Source organism: Chrysemys picta, chromosome 1, assembly GCF_011386835.1.
Source record: "Chrysemys picta bellii isolate R12L10 chromosome 1, ASM1138683v2, whole genome shotgun sequence".
Taxonomy (NCBI): domain Eukaryota; kingdom Metazoa; phylum Chordata; order Testudines; family Emydidae; genus Chrysemys; species Chrysemys picta.
In genome coordinates, this window is record NC_088791.1 from 128,102,672 (window position 1) to 128,117,333 (window position 14,662).

General features: G+C 36.7%; 1 long non-coding RNA gene across 2 annotated transcripts in view; it reads left to right on the forward strand.

Moving 5' to 3' along the window:
* Nucleotides 1–14,662, forward strand: part of LOC112058808 (uncharacterized) — a 98,152-nt gene that overhangs the window by 80,107 nt on the left and 3,383 nt on the right. For both annotated transcript variants that reach the window (XR_010593247.1, XR_010593246.1), the window contains exon 2: nucleotides 7,248–7,314. This is a non-coding gene — a long non-coding RNA (uncharacterized LOC112058808). The remainder of the gene's footprint in view (nucleotides 1–7,247; nucleotides 7,315–14,662) is intronic.

Consider the following 14,662-nt stretch of genomic DNA (forward strand, 5'->3'; position numbering starts at 1 on the left):
AAAAGGAAATGTATGGCCTTTCTCTGCTTAGTCTTTTTGTCTAAGCTAATAGAAACATCTCATATAATTTTAAAAGCATGTGACATGCTTTCAGTAATCCCTTGATGCTAACCATGACCAATGCTGCATTTTTCCTGTCTGTCAGATTGGTTTTTCTCTGACAGGAAAATACAGCTGACACAAATTTAATGGGCTGTTTTCATGGGGAGGATATAGGGAGTATCTAGTATACTTCACGTTTTAGTTCTATTATGGAATGGGCCATATTTTCATGTTGGGGGATGGAAGGAATACATGTTTACAGGACTAAAACAAGTTAATAATGAAGTATAAATACTATTTTATTTTCTTACTGCCATAAGCAATAAAATAACTATTCTTTCAACTGAAGTCCAGGAAGATTTATACATGGTTTCCTTTTTGTACCATATGGGAAAAGACTACCCTGACAAAAGAAGTATCAAAGAGTTTCCGTGAGTTTTGTACTTGCAGAACAGGGAAGAGTGGGAACTAAAGAAAAACTTACAGGGAAAATTATGTCAAACCTAGGGCCAAATTCAGACTTGGTATGAATGAGCACAACTTCACTAACATTAATGGATTTGTGTGTGTTTGCACCAGAGCTGAACTGGTCTTCATGGCATGCTCTGTGCTATGGTATATTTTGTATATAGACTGTCTTTTTTTCTTTTTCTTTTTTTTCCCCCCCATCACCAAAAGTGGACTTTCCTAGTATAAAAAAAATCAGGATTTATATTCTAATATGAAATGGCATAGTAAATCTATAGTTACAGTTAAAGATGTAACCACTTTTAGTTAGGATTAAATAATGACACTTATAAAGAGTGTTACCTGAAAGGAACAAAATTGTTTTGGCAGATTTACAAGGTGATGTCTGTTAGAATATCACCCCTGCAGGGAATTGTTATTCATTTTATACATTTTTTAAAGTTAACCCTAAAGAATTTTAAGGAACTTGCCTTTGCAGATATACAAAATATATAATAGGTTCTAATTGTTAGAAAATTCAAACTAAAATTTTAAATCTCCCTTTCACTTATGATCATATGTAGCACTACAGTGAGAAATGCAGTAAATTAGATAGAAGGAGAAGGATAATAATGATGTATTGTAGCTCATAAGTAAGATTGAACGTTTTTACTGTTCTGATTTTTTTTTTAACAGTACATTTCCTGGAACGCAGGCAAATTTTGATTCCTAACCAATTTTTAGCCTTATTCCAAAAGGCCATTTTTTCCTCATCAAGGCTCAAATGATTCACCCTATTAGTGATGCTTGGGGTCAGAAATGTAATTTTGTTTACTTTTGTAAAGCTGCATTAGCAATTTGGCTGCTAGATAACTGTCTAGACTTACTTTGACAAACTAAGACCCCAGTTCTGCTGTAACGCAGTGTTGTCTGCTCTCAGTATTTTCTTGTGTATCTCATGATATTTGGTATTTTTCTTAAAGTCCCTGCTCCTGAGTCGGGAATTATAGCTTTCATGTTTAAAAAAAAAAAAAGTTTCTAGCCTTCCTGGTTCTAGAAAAAGCTTGAAAAGTCTCAGAAACCAGAAGGTAAATAAAAGGATCCAAAATCAATAACATTAACTTTCCAAGCTGATCTCCTGTTTTTTTTTTTTCTTCAGGCCTGACTCTTTTTTTTTTTTTTTTTTTTTTAATGTTTAAGGCTGGCAATACTGGAGCTTCTGCCTAGGCAAACACATATGCCTATTGAGTTAAATAGGGCTGTCTGCAAGTGCAGAGGTGTCAAGGCCGGCTCTACCATTTTTGCCGCCCCAAGCAAAAAAAAAAAAAAAAAAGCCGCCCAGACTGTGCCGCCCCAAGAATGGACAGAATGCCACCCCTTAGCATGTGCCGCTCCAGGCACATGCTTCCTCCGCTGGAGCCCGACCTGAGGGGTGTACCTAAACTTCTTGGAGGACCAGGGCCTAAATATGAGTAGTTCAAAAATGCAAATTATTTATCTGATCGCAACACCTGTATATTTTGAATGCCACACTGGCTTTCACTATCTTAGATAACATAGAAAATACTCTGAAAGAGACTGTCCACTTGTGGGGTACCATTAAATGCTTTGTAAATGTGATTTATAAGAGGAATGTGGAGGGCATTATTTTAGTTTTCTTTGCCATGTGTTTCATATTTTTTTTTTATTTGAATTTTGTTCCACTTTTGAATACATTTGTCACAAATACGTTCCTTTAAATGAGAGAGACAGAACAGTAGCCTTTTGTGCATCTAAGGAAATATTAACAGTCACAAATACCTATGACTTAAAAACTAGGTTTGTCCCTTCTATTGGATCTACATTTAACTGGACGTGTTTTTTGGGGACTGATGTGTCACAAAGTCCCTCTAAAAATAAATAATGAAAAAATGGGGGGAAACTCAACCTCACATCGTTTTTTTTTTTAACTCTTAACACATGTCAATGTCTCTTTTATTGCATAGATTTTGAGGCACTGTAGTCTTTTAAAATGAGTTTGTTTCAGTACAAAACTGGATGATGCATGTTTGTGAAATATTAAACATACACTTGTTCTTTCAGCAATTGTAACTATATCATGTGCTCATGATAGTTCATTCCCCCACCTCTCTAGAACTAAAATGCAAATACATCTGGTGTTTGTTGGCTTTGGGCAAAAATATCTGGACTTGGTGGCTTGTTTCATTGTGATTAAGCTTGTTAGGATTTTATGTTTTTAGTATCTGTCTTACAACATTTTCATTACTATGTATTTTATTAAGATTCAAGTGGCTTTATTTTTATAGTGGCATCTGGTCTGTGTAAATCCTACTCAGGTTTAAAAAACTACTTGTCTCAATACCAGACACAAGGGAATTGTGAAGTAGAGGGATGCTTCATGCATGGATGAAGCATCGTAGCACCCCTTTTGTCTAAAATCTGGAAAAGGGTGTTTGTTTGTACATTCATGATATAACCATGTGGGCATACAGATCTCTTCTTTTCTACCTCAGCTTGACTCTTCCAGATTTGAAAACTTTTTCAGTGTTTTTATCTTGAAAACAGGAACAAGTGATTTAAATATCCTCTGAATAAGCATTAGGTTAGATTAATATATATTTTAATACAAATACCAGGCAAAGGATGAAATCCTGGCCTTATTGAAGCCAAATGGGAATTTTGCCATTGACTTCACTGGAGCCAGGATTTCACCCTGAGAGCTTTGTTAACGTGACTTCACCAAACTCATTCTGAATCTTGGGTTTTATTTTCCAAAAAGGTATTATGGTCCTAATTTTTTATTATCAAAATGAGTTCCTCGTTTCTTTGAAGTTTTGCAGTGTGTATACTGTGGGAACCTACCTCACAAATGCTACTTATCTGATCCATATAAAAAAAATTAGAATGCTCCATTTTATTTGGTTGCTGAATCTGGAGTTCTTTCTCTGTTTGCTGTATTTCTAAAAAAAAATCAATTTAAAAACATGTAAATAATAATAATGGTGGGTGCACAGACTAACCAGGGCTTCCTAACTGAGATTGTAAATCCATTCAAAACACTGCTCTGCCAATCTTCTTCTTTTCTCTGTTATGTCACTTCTCTTTTTGACAACAGACATGAGCTTCTTGGGTAGGCTTTTCAAAAGGGTCTAAAGCAGTTAAGGCATTTTAAAATGTATTTAGGTCTCTAACTTCCATTGATTTCAATGGGACTTAAAATGCCTAAATACTTTTAAACATCTGGCCCAGAGTGCACAATCCCCACTGATGCTCAAGTACTTTTGGAAGTTCCACCCATACCCCTTACCCTTAAGGCGCTTCACAACTTGGCCCCACCCTCGCTATCTGATGTCTTAATTTATCACATTATCAACCTTTGCCATTCCCTCCCTGAAAAAAAATTGTACAGCCATTTATTGTCCCCTTTAAAATCTTTGTTAAAGCTCACATCTGCCATGATGCCTACAGAACATGGTAATTGATAAGAATTTAGCAGGTGGCAAATTGCGTTGTGTTCACAACTAGTTTACATGGAAACATGCTCATAATATCCCTAATCTTGCAAACCATTATGCACAAGCTTTATTTTGAGCACATGAGTTGTCTCATTGACTTCAATGGCTATTTGCATGTTTAAACATCAGGGGGTAGCCGTGTTAGTCTGTATGCACAAAAACAACGTGGAGTCTGGTGGCACCTTAAAGACTAACAGACTTATTTGGGCATAAGCTTTCGTGGGTAAAAAACCATATGTTTAAACATATGAGTGTTGGCAGAACGATGTTGAATACTCTTACCTCGCTTCCCCTGTCCCCAAACCTTACCAGTTTCCTCATTTGTTTCATCCAACTTTTGCATTTTATCATTAATTTAGATTATTAGCTTTGTCAGGTAGCCAGGCAGGGACTGTCTCTTTACTACAGCAGTTAGCACAGTGGGCTTCTTGGGGCCTTTAGACAACAATGTGATATAGACAGTAAATAATAATAATAAAGTGAAAACTGGCTTCCACTATTGATCTATGTTTTGTTATTGGCTCAGCTCTGTTGCTCCATGCTGCACTTGAAGTGCACATGTATACTTGGGTTCCCCAAAGTGCAGTCTGGGTTCAGTTATAATTCGGTGGCATTCACAAAGAAACCGAAGTTGGAGGCTCCAGCAGTTTTCCATTTCTACTTTTGATTGAACTCTCTGGTTAGTCTATGTACTCCGGATTTGTAGGTACAGATGGACAGAAATAGTGAAATTTGCTTAAGTGCAGATGGCTCATGCCCTATGACTGACTTAAGCCTCATCTGGATTCTTAGGGGCAAATTCTGCTACTTTTACTGGGGATGCAGAAATGCATTCTTGCTGCAGAACTGGCCTGCTTCTGCTGTGTATTATGGAGTTGGAGGAAGTGGGGAGTGATAGAATTTGGGGAAACCACATAAAGAGTTTTGGAGTAAAGCCTCATGGATGCTCCCTTTGTGTCGAAGAATTGTCAGGACTAGAAGACGTGCCGATTTATGCATCTTTTTGGTTCTTGCATCATGGGAGGGGAGTACGTGGGTTGCAGAGATTACCACAGTAGTTGCGTTGGAGAAGCTGGGAGGATTCTTCTTCCCCCATTTTCCTATGGCAGAGTTCCCCAGTTTTCAGCCAGGTTAGTAGGCCAAGAGAAAGGTTTTGTCTCCAGTGTTTTAAATAAATTGCTTTTTGTGCATTATTACCCCAGTATGACGTTCACAGTGATAAACACTGAGGTTTGCTACCATGAGACCCTGCAGCTAGAGATCGGAATTTCCTTTATAACTTTTGTGGTTTATATTTTGATGCTGCAAGACAAATCTGAGTAACTGAACACACTTTTTCACACTCCTTGCAGAGCTGTTGTAGCCTTTCTTACAGCAGCACTACATATATGGATCTTTCAGTCAGTTATATTACAGTGTATCATGCCGTGTTAAGGTTTGGAACGATCCTCTCTAATATAACCATTCAAAAGTTTGTGTGAAATTAATATAAACCTTCTTAAAGATTAAAAAAAAAATCTACAGTGAAGGCAACTTTATTGTGGTATTTCTTATCTCTATTTTGTTGTAATTTCTTTGTAATCAGAGTGGCATTTCCTATTGTTAATGTGCTATAGTGACACAGTAATAAACTTCCTTAAAGTAAAATGCTGTCAGAGGTAACTTTTCAGTGACATTTTTCTTTATTTCTTTTGTATGAAAGTCTCTCTGTTATTTTTAAATAGAAATGCTATGAATAACTTTGATTACTTAGGTCATCACCCATCATTTGTATGGCTCATGGCTTACATAGTGTACAAGTATTATAATTTTAACAATTTAAATAATCACAACAGACATGCAATATTTTGTCATGACTACATTCTTAAGATAGGCAGTTAATTAAAAGCTAGTTAGTAACAACTTATTTCCTATTTGATTTACTAAAAAACAACAACAATGAACTTTACTGTTGTGGAATGACTTTATCTTCCATTTTCATAAAATTAATAAGAGCAGTGAAATATTATTATAAAATGAACTAAACCTCATGGGAAACTGATTGTATATAAGCCTCATGATAAAATGTGTGCTTTTGAAAAGCTCAAACAAAAGTCTCAGTAAGTTGAATTAGTGCTTTAAAAAACCCTTGATTCAAATGATCTGAAAAAGCAATTCATTTTAATATGGTAAAAATTATAATTACTAAATGCTATTTTTATATACAAAATTTTTAGAGGCATGCTTTTTCAGAGCCAAGAAAAGTCATGTTGACCTCTGGATACAGTCTGTTGATGATCAAAATATTTGACCTGGAAGTGTAACAGTACCTGATTGGTTGGCCATAGAACACGGAAAATGAAGTTCATACTGTATGATACGTGAGCAGTACAACAGGGAAGACTGTCTGTTTTGTAGAATAGAACAACTGCCAGCAGATGGCAGCAGAATGGAAAAGTAGGCACATAAAATAAGACAGTGGACAAAAGAATTCAGATTTCTAACAGCCTAGTTTCACTAGCTGTTTTTGACTATGCAAGGTAAGTTAGGGTTTAACTGAAAAGGGAAAATGTTCTGGGCATGCTAACTTTTCATATTCAGTCCATACCATATATCCTTGAACTCCAAAGAACTGAACTGTATCCCTGTGAATACAAGATTTCTGATAAGACTTTTAACAAAAGGTTAATTTCTGAATATGTTTTCACTACTCTTTCCCCATAAAACTTCTGACCTTTCACTGCTCATATAATGTGCAGAAGTGTTAATTTTGATTCCCTAAAGAAAGATCATTATACTGAAGAAACTATCCCGAACTTTTTAAAAATGGGGTTATAAACTTAACTCCAGCTTGAAAAATTTTTTTTAATGTCCTTAGACTGCTTTTGTAAGTATATACTTGAAGCAGAATGGCAATTAACCCTCCAGATTTGTTAGCTGCAAATAACTGTATATGCTGTGAATGTGGAACCCCAAAAGAGGAACAAAGAAGAGTGAATTAGATTAATTTCACTCCTCATCTGAAATCTACTTGAGTAACGTGCACTTTTGGAATAGTGCACAATACTGGTCCCTTTTATGTTGTGCTGTACTAGGAGTTTTTAAAAAGTTGAAGAATTGCAATCAGTATTTGCCTTTTTTGTTTAAATGTGCATGTATTTGTACAAACTCAGCTATTCAGATTGCATTTGTAATTTATGGTATAGTGTGTGAGTCATCCTTTCATGCATTCCAAACTAAAGATTTAATTTTTTTTTTAAACAGGATTGAGGCATAGAAGAAAATTTCCACATGACGCTCCAGTCCTTCACCCGCAGCTAAAATATGAAAGGTAGGGAAGATATTTTGTTACTCCTAATTGTTCCTTGTGAACACAATCCTTTTTCTAGGAACAAGGGACATGTACCTAAAATTAAAGAATCTCTTACAAGGTAAACAAATGGATTTGGATTTTTTTTTTCAATCTTCTAAGTCTGCATTGTGGTGATTTTCCATGGTGATTTGTGTAAAGAACACATAAGTAAAGGAAATGTATGTATTAGTTAACTATAACATGGTCATCTTTCAAAATGTAGTTCAGAATAGGGTCCTATTGAATTGAATAGTCTGAGAGTTTTATTGTAAATGAGATTTTAGAAATTTAGTAAAATGTATTTGTGGGGGAGGGATATAGATACCAAGTCCTCTGTTCTACTTAGTGCATACAGAAGATGAACACAAAATCTTAACTCTTGTATTGTGTCACTACGATTTGATTGTGATGGTGCAGCTTTTATAGCTTCTTCTATACACTGTCTTTTCTAAAGTTTTTCAAATTCCGCACAAATAATTTTTGGCAGTTTTAGTGACACAGAACATATTTTTTCCATAACTTTATTCTATTCTAAAAGCATGCTGTAGAGTTGCTTTATTTTAATTGACCCTAAAGTCAGTTTAAACAAGTTGTTATCCTACACTGCTTCATAAAGATTTCTGTTGTTTAAAGTACTTAAAAGAGGGAACATTGCTTGGTAATCAAAAACAGAATTTGCAATTGGACTGCTGTCTTAGATGTGGATAGTGAAACAATGAGGGCCTGCTCGTTCAATAGTACGTATGCAGTGCACAGTGAATATCAGGCTGCAGTCTGCTTGCCACGCTGCAGATGAACTGCAAAAATATACTTACCGTTAACCATGTGGCATTTGCACATATTCAGATTTCTTTCCCTTTAGTGTTTTTCTAGTGATAATTTGAAATACTGCATATTAATATATTAGTCATGTGAACCTGGCACTTTTTAAATCTAGAAGCAGAGAAGCAAGTAGCGGAAGTTAAGAAATTCCATTGACCCAGTTAAATATAATTACAGAGGTTAGAATTGGGGCCAGGATGTTTGAGTTCTACATGTAATGTTTCACTGCTCGGCCTCTTTTAAATGGCATTACCTCATCTTGAATTCATTCAGGAAAGGAGTTGCAAATCCCACAAGAACAGATCTGAGTTATCCAAGGTCATTGTATGAACAGGACATGAACAAGTGCTTTTTACATTTTCAATTACAAAAATATGCCTTTTCTCATATGATGTAATATTTTATTCCTTAATTTCACATATTAATTTGATTTGGGTGCAAAAATGTCAGGCTTGATTACTTTTTTGGGTTGTCTTTCCTGTATATATTTGATATGTCAGGTGCAAGTAAGTCTGTTCTGGGGCTTGGGGAGGGGGGAAAGAGCAAATATGCTGAGGTGCTTTGTAAAATAATGGCTTTATGTGAGCAAATGACATCAATTGGAACAAATTACATACTGCTTCCAGTGATGTAATCCAGAAAGTTTGAATTGCTTTTAAAGCTCTCAGTCTGAATGAATTCTTTTTCTTTGTGGTCTTCATCAGTAATCAGGTTTTTAAGACTTGCTACAGATAGCGAGCAGGTAGGAGAATTAAACACATTTTATAAAAATGTTAGCAATTCGGAAATATTTTGGATTTGTGAAATATTTTTCATTTGTTTATTTTGGGGTAGGGGTTGAATGTTTTTGAAATGCTTATTAGTAGAGACTACAAGTCAGGTATGGCTTTGGACAATTTAAGATAGCTTTTTATAAATCTTAGTAATTGTGATGCACAAATATAAATATTAATGTAACATCAGAAGACCATGAAATAGCATGATTTGTATACAAATACAGGCGAATGTACATACTGGGATTTTTTTTTAATTACATGCAACAGGTGGTAATTAAACATGAAATGAAAAGCAAGTACAAAAAAAGAACAAAGTTAGAACTTCTGAGTCAGATATATATTTTTCACAGAATAATCTAAGATGTTGATTACTACCTTTAACATTGTGATACAAGAAGTCATATTATTGTAGGATTAATAGTACAGTGACTTTTAACATTATTCAACAATTTTCTGATGTTATAGTGTACTCTTTACTTTGTATTTTGTAATTTAATATTTCAAAAGATGCATCTACAGCCTAGACAATGTATCAGTCCTAAATTGCTGCCACAGTATGTGATCTAAGTTGTAGTTGTACAATAGTAACCTCTTTACACAAAAGACTGTAGAATGCCACTTTTAAAATCTTGATGTAGGGGCCGTATATAGATTGGTATTATCAAACTTTTAAATTAGATTTGTGAAGGCTGTTTATAGAGGACCAGATTATTTTACCTTTATTCACTTTTTGTGTGGCACTTCACGCCATGAGGAGTCCCATTGACTTTGGAGGAACATTTTGTGCAATTAGTTCAACATGAGTGAGGGTATCAGAACCCAGCCCAAAGAAAATATTCATAGCTTCAGAAGACAATAGGCATTTTTGAAAAGTTCAGAAATGAAAAGCTATCACAATTCTATTGCTATTTAATCTTAATTAGTATGGTAGGATTTCTGATATTGTGTGCCATGTAACTTTTGAGGGCTCAATTAGTTTGTTATGGTTTTTTTTTCTGTAATAGTCATTGGTAGCTTTTTTTAAAAAAAATTAGAAAATGGGAAATTGCAAACTTTTTTTTTCTGCACACCTGTTTGCTGAAAGCACAAAGACTTGTGAAATGTGTTTTATAGCTGTCCCATGACTCATATACTTTTACTGAATATTGTCAGTAGCCTCATACTCTCTTAAATGCCCTTAAATTAAATTTTCATTATTTTCAGTAAGAATAGCATGGGTTTGTTTCAATTTTTTGTGGCTTAATTTTTTTCTGTTTAATAACGCAAGTTTGAAAAGCTTTTGTTTAAAGTAAAGACATGAATTGCATTACTAGTTTTATAGTTACTGGTGTTAAGAAGTACTCTTTCTGGAATTATTCAAACAGATAATTCTGGGGATGTTTTTCATCACTATTTGTCTCAAAGATGTTTCTCTCAAGCAATTTTTTCCAAGCTCTTAAAAAAAGCCTTTCAGTTATTTTCATTTTCCAAATATTTGGACATCTGTAGAAATGCAAAAGTAGAAGGCTGATTGGTTAAACATTTTATATAATTTAATTTAGCTGGTCAGTAAAATACTTTTAGTAGCACAGGAGTTAAGGCAATCTAATAGCAGGCAAACTATAGGAAAACTGTTACATACCTCTTACTAGGAACAAGAGCCTCCATTTACCCTGTAGAGGAATAAGCACAGGGAGAAACAAAAGAACATCATCTTTAAAAGAAAAAAATGTCTAAGGGTTGGATACTGCAGCTGAATCTGTGCCAGCAGATCACACTGTCCACATGGATCCAGTTGCAGGCTTCAACCCTAATTTCTCACTGTAATCATGGGAGTCAACTGCTTATGTGGTGAGATTGTCTGGAATGTGACAGTAGAAAGGTAACAGTTTAAATGTCTGACTGAACTGAAACTCTGTGTATATGTGTATATACATCCACGTATGTAAATAAAATTACATAGGTGATAAATTGCACCTTTGGCTGCATTATCTGCCCATTAGTGCATCTTAAAACTTATTCTAACATTTCAACTTCAAGAAACCCTGCCACAGAAATGTTTCCTCCTCCTTCACCCGAATCTGGAATTTCCTCCACCAAATAACACCTGGCCAAGTCCCATGGTGGTTGAGATTCATTCGTAGACCAGTGACCGTTTGTGTGTGTGTGTATATATATATATATATATATATATCAGTTTTAAAGTCTGAGATATTGCTGCCTTTTATTGCTAGAAATGGGAGCTTTATACCATTGGGAAGAGAAGCTTCTCAGCTTCCCTATGGAACTCCGTGACAGCTTCTAGCCTAGCAGGGTTCCAAGGCATTAAATTTTAAATGTGTGACATTTTCCAACATGGAATAGAAATTTTTTATTGCTCTGTTGGTAATGTTTTTCATTTCTTAATTTTAACATTTTCTTCCCTCTGAGCCATGCACGATCAGATTCACTGGGCAAAATTCATTGCTGACATGCAAGTAAAGAATGGGGCCTATGGTAGCTAACATACCTTGCTTTACAAACTAAATGATACAAAAAATAAACCCAGTAAATTAACTTTAAAAAAATTCTTCAAACACAATGGGCACATTATAAAAGTTGTGTGTCTGCATCAGTTTCTATTACACTATTAGCTCTGTAAAATTATCCTTGCGCAATTGGTGGTATCAATGAAAGAAATGTGCCTGTCAATCAATTATATGCTATTCCACTAGTATGCTATTCCAAGGTTGCAGCACTATTCCTGTTTTATGCGTATTCTCCATCAAACTGAACATGTGCCTGTAGATTAGCACATCCAAAGGACCCAAACATTTTCACCATTCAATATTACGTTGTTTTCTGTTCTGCCCCAATATGTTGCTCTGCTTTTTTCCTTTTGTGGGGTTTGTTTGGGGGGAGTGGTGCATGAAGGAGGTTAGTTACTGTTATTCCTTAACACAGGACATCTAGTTGCTGCCTGACTTTCATGGGGTTTCATAGTTGCTAATTATATCTAGTTATAAATGATATTTTAAAGTGTATTAATTATACATGCAGGACACTTTTATTGTTGACAAAAGTCGAATGTCCCTTGGGTTTCCCTGAGTTATGCATATCCAGCGACTGTTCCTCTTTGGAGTGGAATGCTCATGGAACAACCCAATACATGCTTCTGGTCTTTGGAGACACCCTGTCTGGCTGTTTTTTGTCTCCTATTACTCCATTTCGAACAGTGCTCTCCTACTTTGCCCAGATCCCTCCCCCATCCCAAGTCACATTTGTTTTTCTGCATCCTCCAACTTTCATTCAAATGTATTCAGCTACTTTGGCAACACTCTCCCAAGCCTTCTTCCATCTCTTAAGAATATAAGAACAGACATACTGGTTCAGACCAAATATATCTAGCCCAGTATCCTGTCTTCCGACAGTGGCCAATGCCAGGTGCCCCAGAGGGAAAGAACAGAACAGGTAATCATCAAGTGATCTATTCCCTGTTGCCCATTCCCAGCTTCTGGCAAACAGAGGATAGGGACACCATCCCTGTCCATCCTGGCAACTAGATGTCCTGTGTTAAGGAATAACAGTAACTAACCTCCTTCATGCACCACTCCCCCCAAACAAACCCCACAAAAGGACCCATCCTCCAGGAATTTATCTAGGTTTTTTTGTTTTGTTTTTTTGAGCCCTGTTATAGTCTTGGCCTTCACAACATCTTCTGGCAAGGAGTTCCACAGGCTGACTGTGCATTGTGTGAAGAAATACTTCCTTTTGTTTGTTTTAAACCCGATGCCTATTCATTTCATTTGGTGACCCCTATTTCTTGTGTTATGAGAAGGAGTAAATAACACTTCCTTATTTATTTTCTCCACACCAGTCATGATTTTATAGACCTCTATCATATCCCCCTTTAGTCATCTATTTTCCAAGCTGAAAAGTCCCAGTCCTCTTAAACCAATTCTAATATATCTTTTTTGAGATGGGACGACCACATCTGCATGCAGTATTCAAGATGTGGGCGTACCATGGATTTATATAGAGGCAATATGATATTTTCTGTATTATCATCTATCCCTTTCTTAATGATTCCCAACATTCTGTTCGCTTATTTGACTGCCGCCTCACATTGAGTGGATGTTTTCAAAGAACTATCCACAGTGACTCCAAGATCTCTTTCTTGGGTGGTAACAGCTAATTTAGACCCCAGTATTTTATATGTATAGATGGGATTATGTTTTACAATGTGCATTACTTTGCATTTATCGATACTGAATTTTATCTGCCATCTTTGTTGCCCAGTCATCCAGTTTTGAGAGAGATTTTTGTAGCTCTTTGCAGTCTGCCTGGGATTTAACTATCTTGAGTAGTTTTGTATCATTTGCAAATTTTACCACTTCATTATTTACCCCTTTTTCCAGATCATTTGTGAATATGTTGAATGGGACTGGTCCCAGCACAGACACCACTATTTACCTCTCTCCATTCTGAAAACTGACCATTTATTCCTACCTTTCATTTCCTATCTTTTAACCAGTTTACCAGTCCATGAGAGGACTTTCCCTCTTATTCCATGACAGCTTACTTTGCTTAAGAGCCTTTGGTGAGGGACCTTGTCAAAGGCTTTCTGAAAACTATGTACACTATATCCACTGGATTCTCCCTTGTTCACATGCTTGTTGACCCCCTTAAAGAATTCTAGTAGATTGGTGAAGCATGATTTCCCTTTATAAAAACCATGTCGACTCTTCTCCAGGGGCCTGGCTGTGATACCATTCCAGTGTAGTTATCACCCTTGGCTTGGTCATCAGCTGACCCCTGCTCGCCACAGCCACCCAAGAAGAAATCCTCTCTTTCCCGCTCAGACGGGAATAAGCAGGCCACTACATCGCCATCCAAGGAGCCATCCCCTGTGAGGTCAGTAGCGTCAACCTCATTGTTGACTGGGTCCCTCCGGTACTTTTTTTTTCTCCTTCTTTGTTCTTTCAACCAACCAGACAACAGGTTAGCATACTCTTTGGTTTGTTGCAAGAAATTACAATTCTTCATCGAGTGGTGTCCCTCTGTGCGCTTCTCTGTAGATGTGGCAGTGCCTCCTGTGCCTCAGATTGGAGATCTTCAGAAGTAGTGCCCATTGGGCCGCACATGCGCTCTTCCCCATCTTGCACGGTGAGCACTATCTATATAGCGCTGTGCAGCCCAACTGCCCTCAGTTCCCTTTCAACTGCCATTGGTATGGAATGGAATACAGAGCAGAGCCCTTCTACCTCCTTCTCCTTTAGAGATTTTCATTACTTTACCTTTCACTAGTAGTAATTAGCCCTTTCCATTTATTTTTCTCCCTTACAAAAGATTTTTTTAGTTACTTTTTCCTCCCCATTATTCCCTGTTTCTCGCCTTTCCCAATGGGGAGCGCTCTCCCTCAGGATACCCTGATTCAAGAGGTGCCTCTCTTGTCAGGAGGCCTTTCCTGAGAGTGACGTCACTCATGGTGCATCCACTGCCTCATTGAGGGTCATGTTGCACAGAAGTGCACCCACTTCATCACCTTGATCACACGGGCCTGAAAGGACCATGATCTCAGACTGAAAATTCTTTTCATGGAGAGTTCTCTATGGCCAGATTCAGGCCCTGGCCTTGATACCACTACAGTGCAGTGATTACCCTCAGCTCGGTCATCAGCTGAGCCCCACTCGTCATCCAAGAATAAATCCTCTTTCCCGCTCAGATGGGAAGAAATGGACCACTACATCGCCACCCAGGGAGCCATCTCC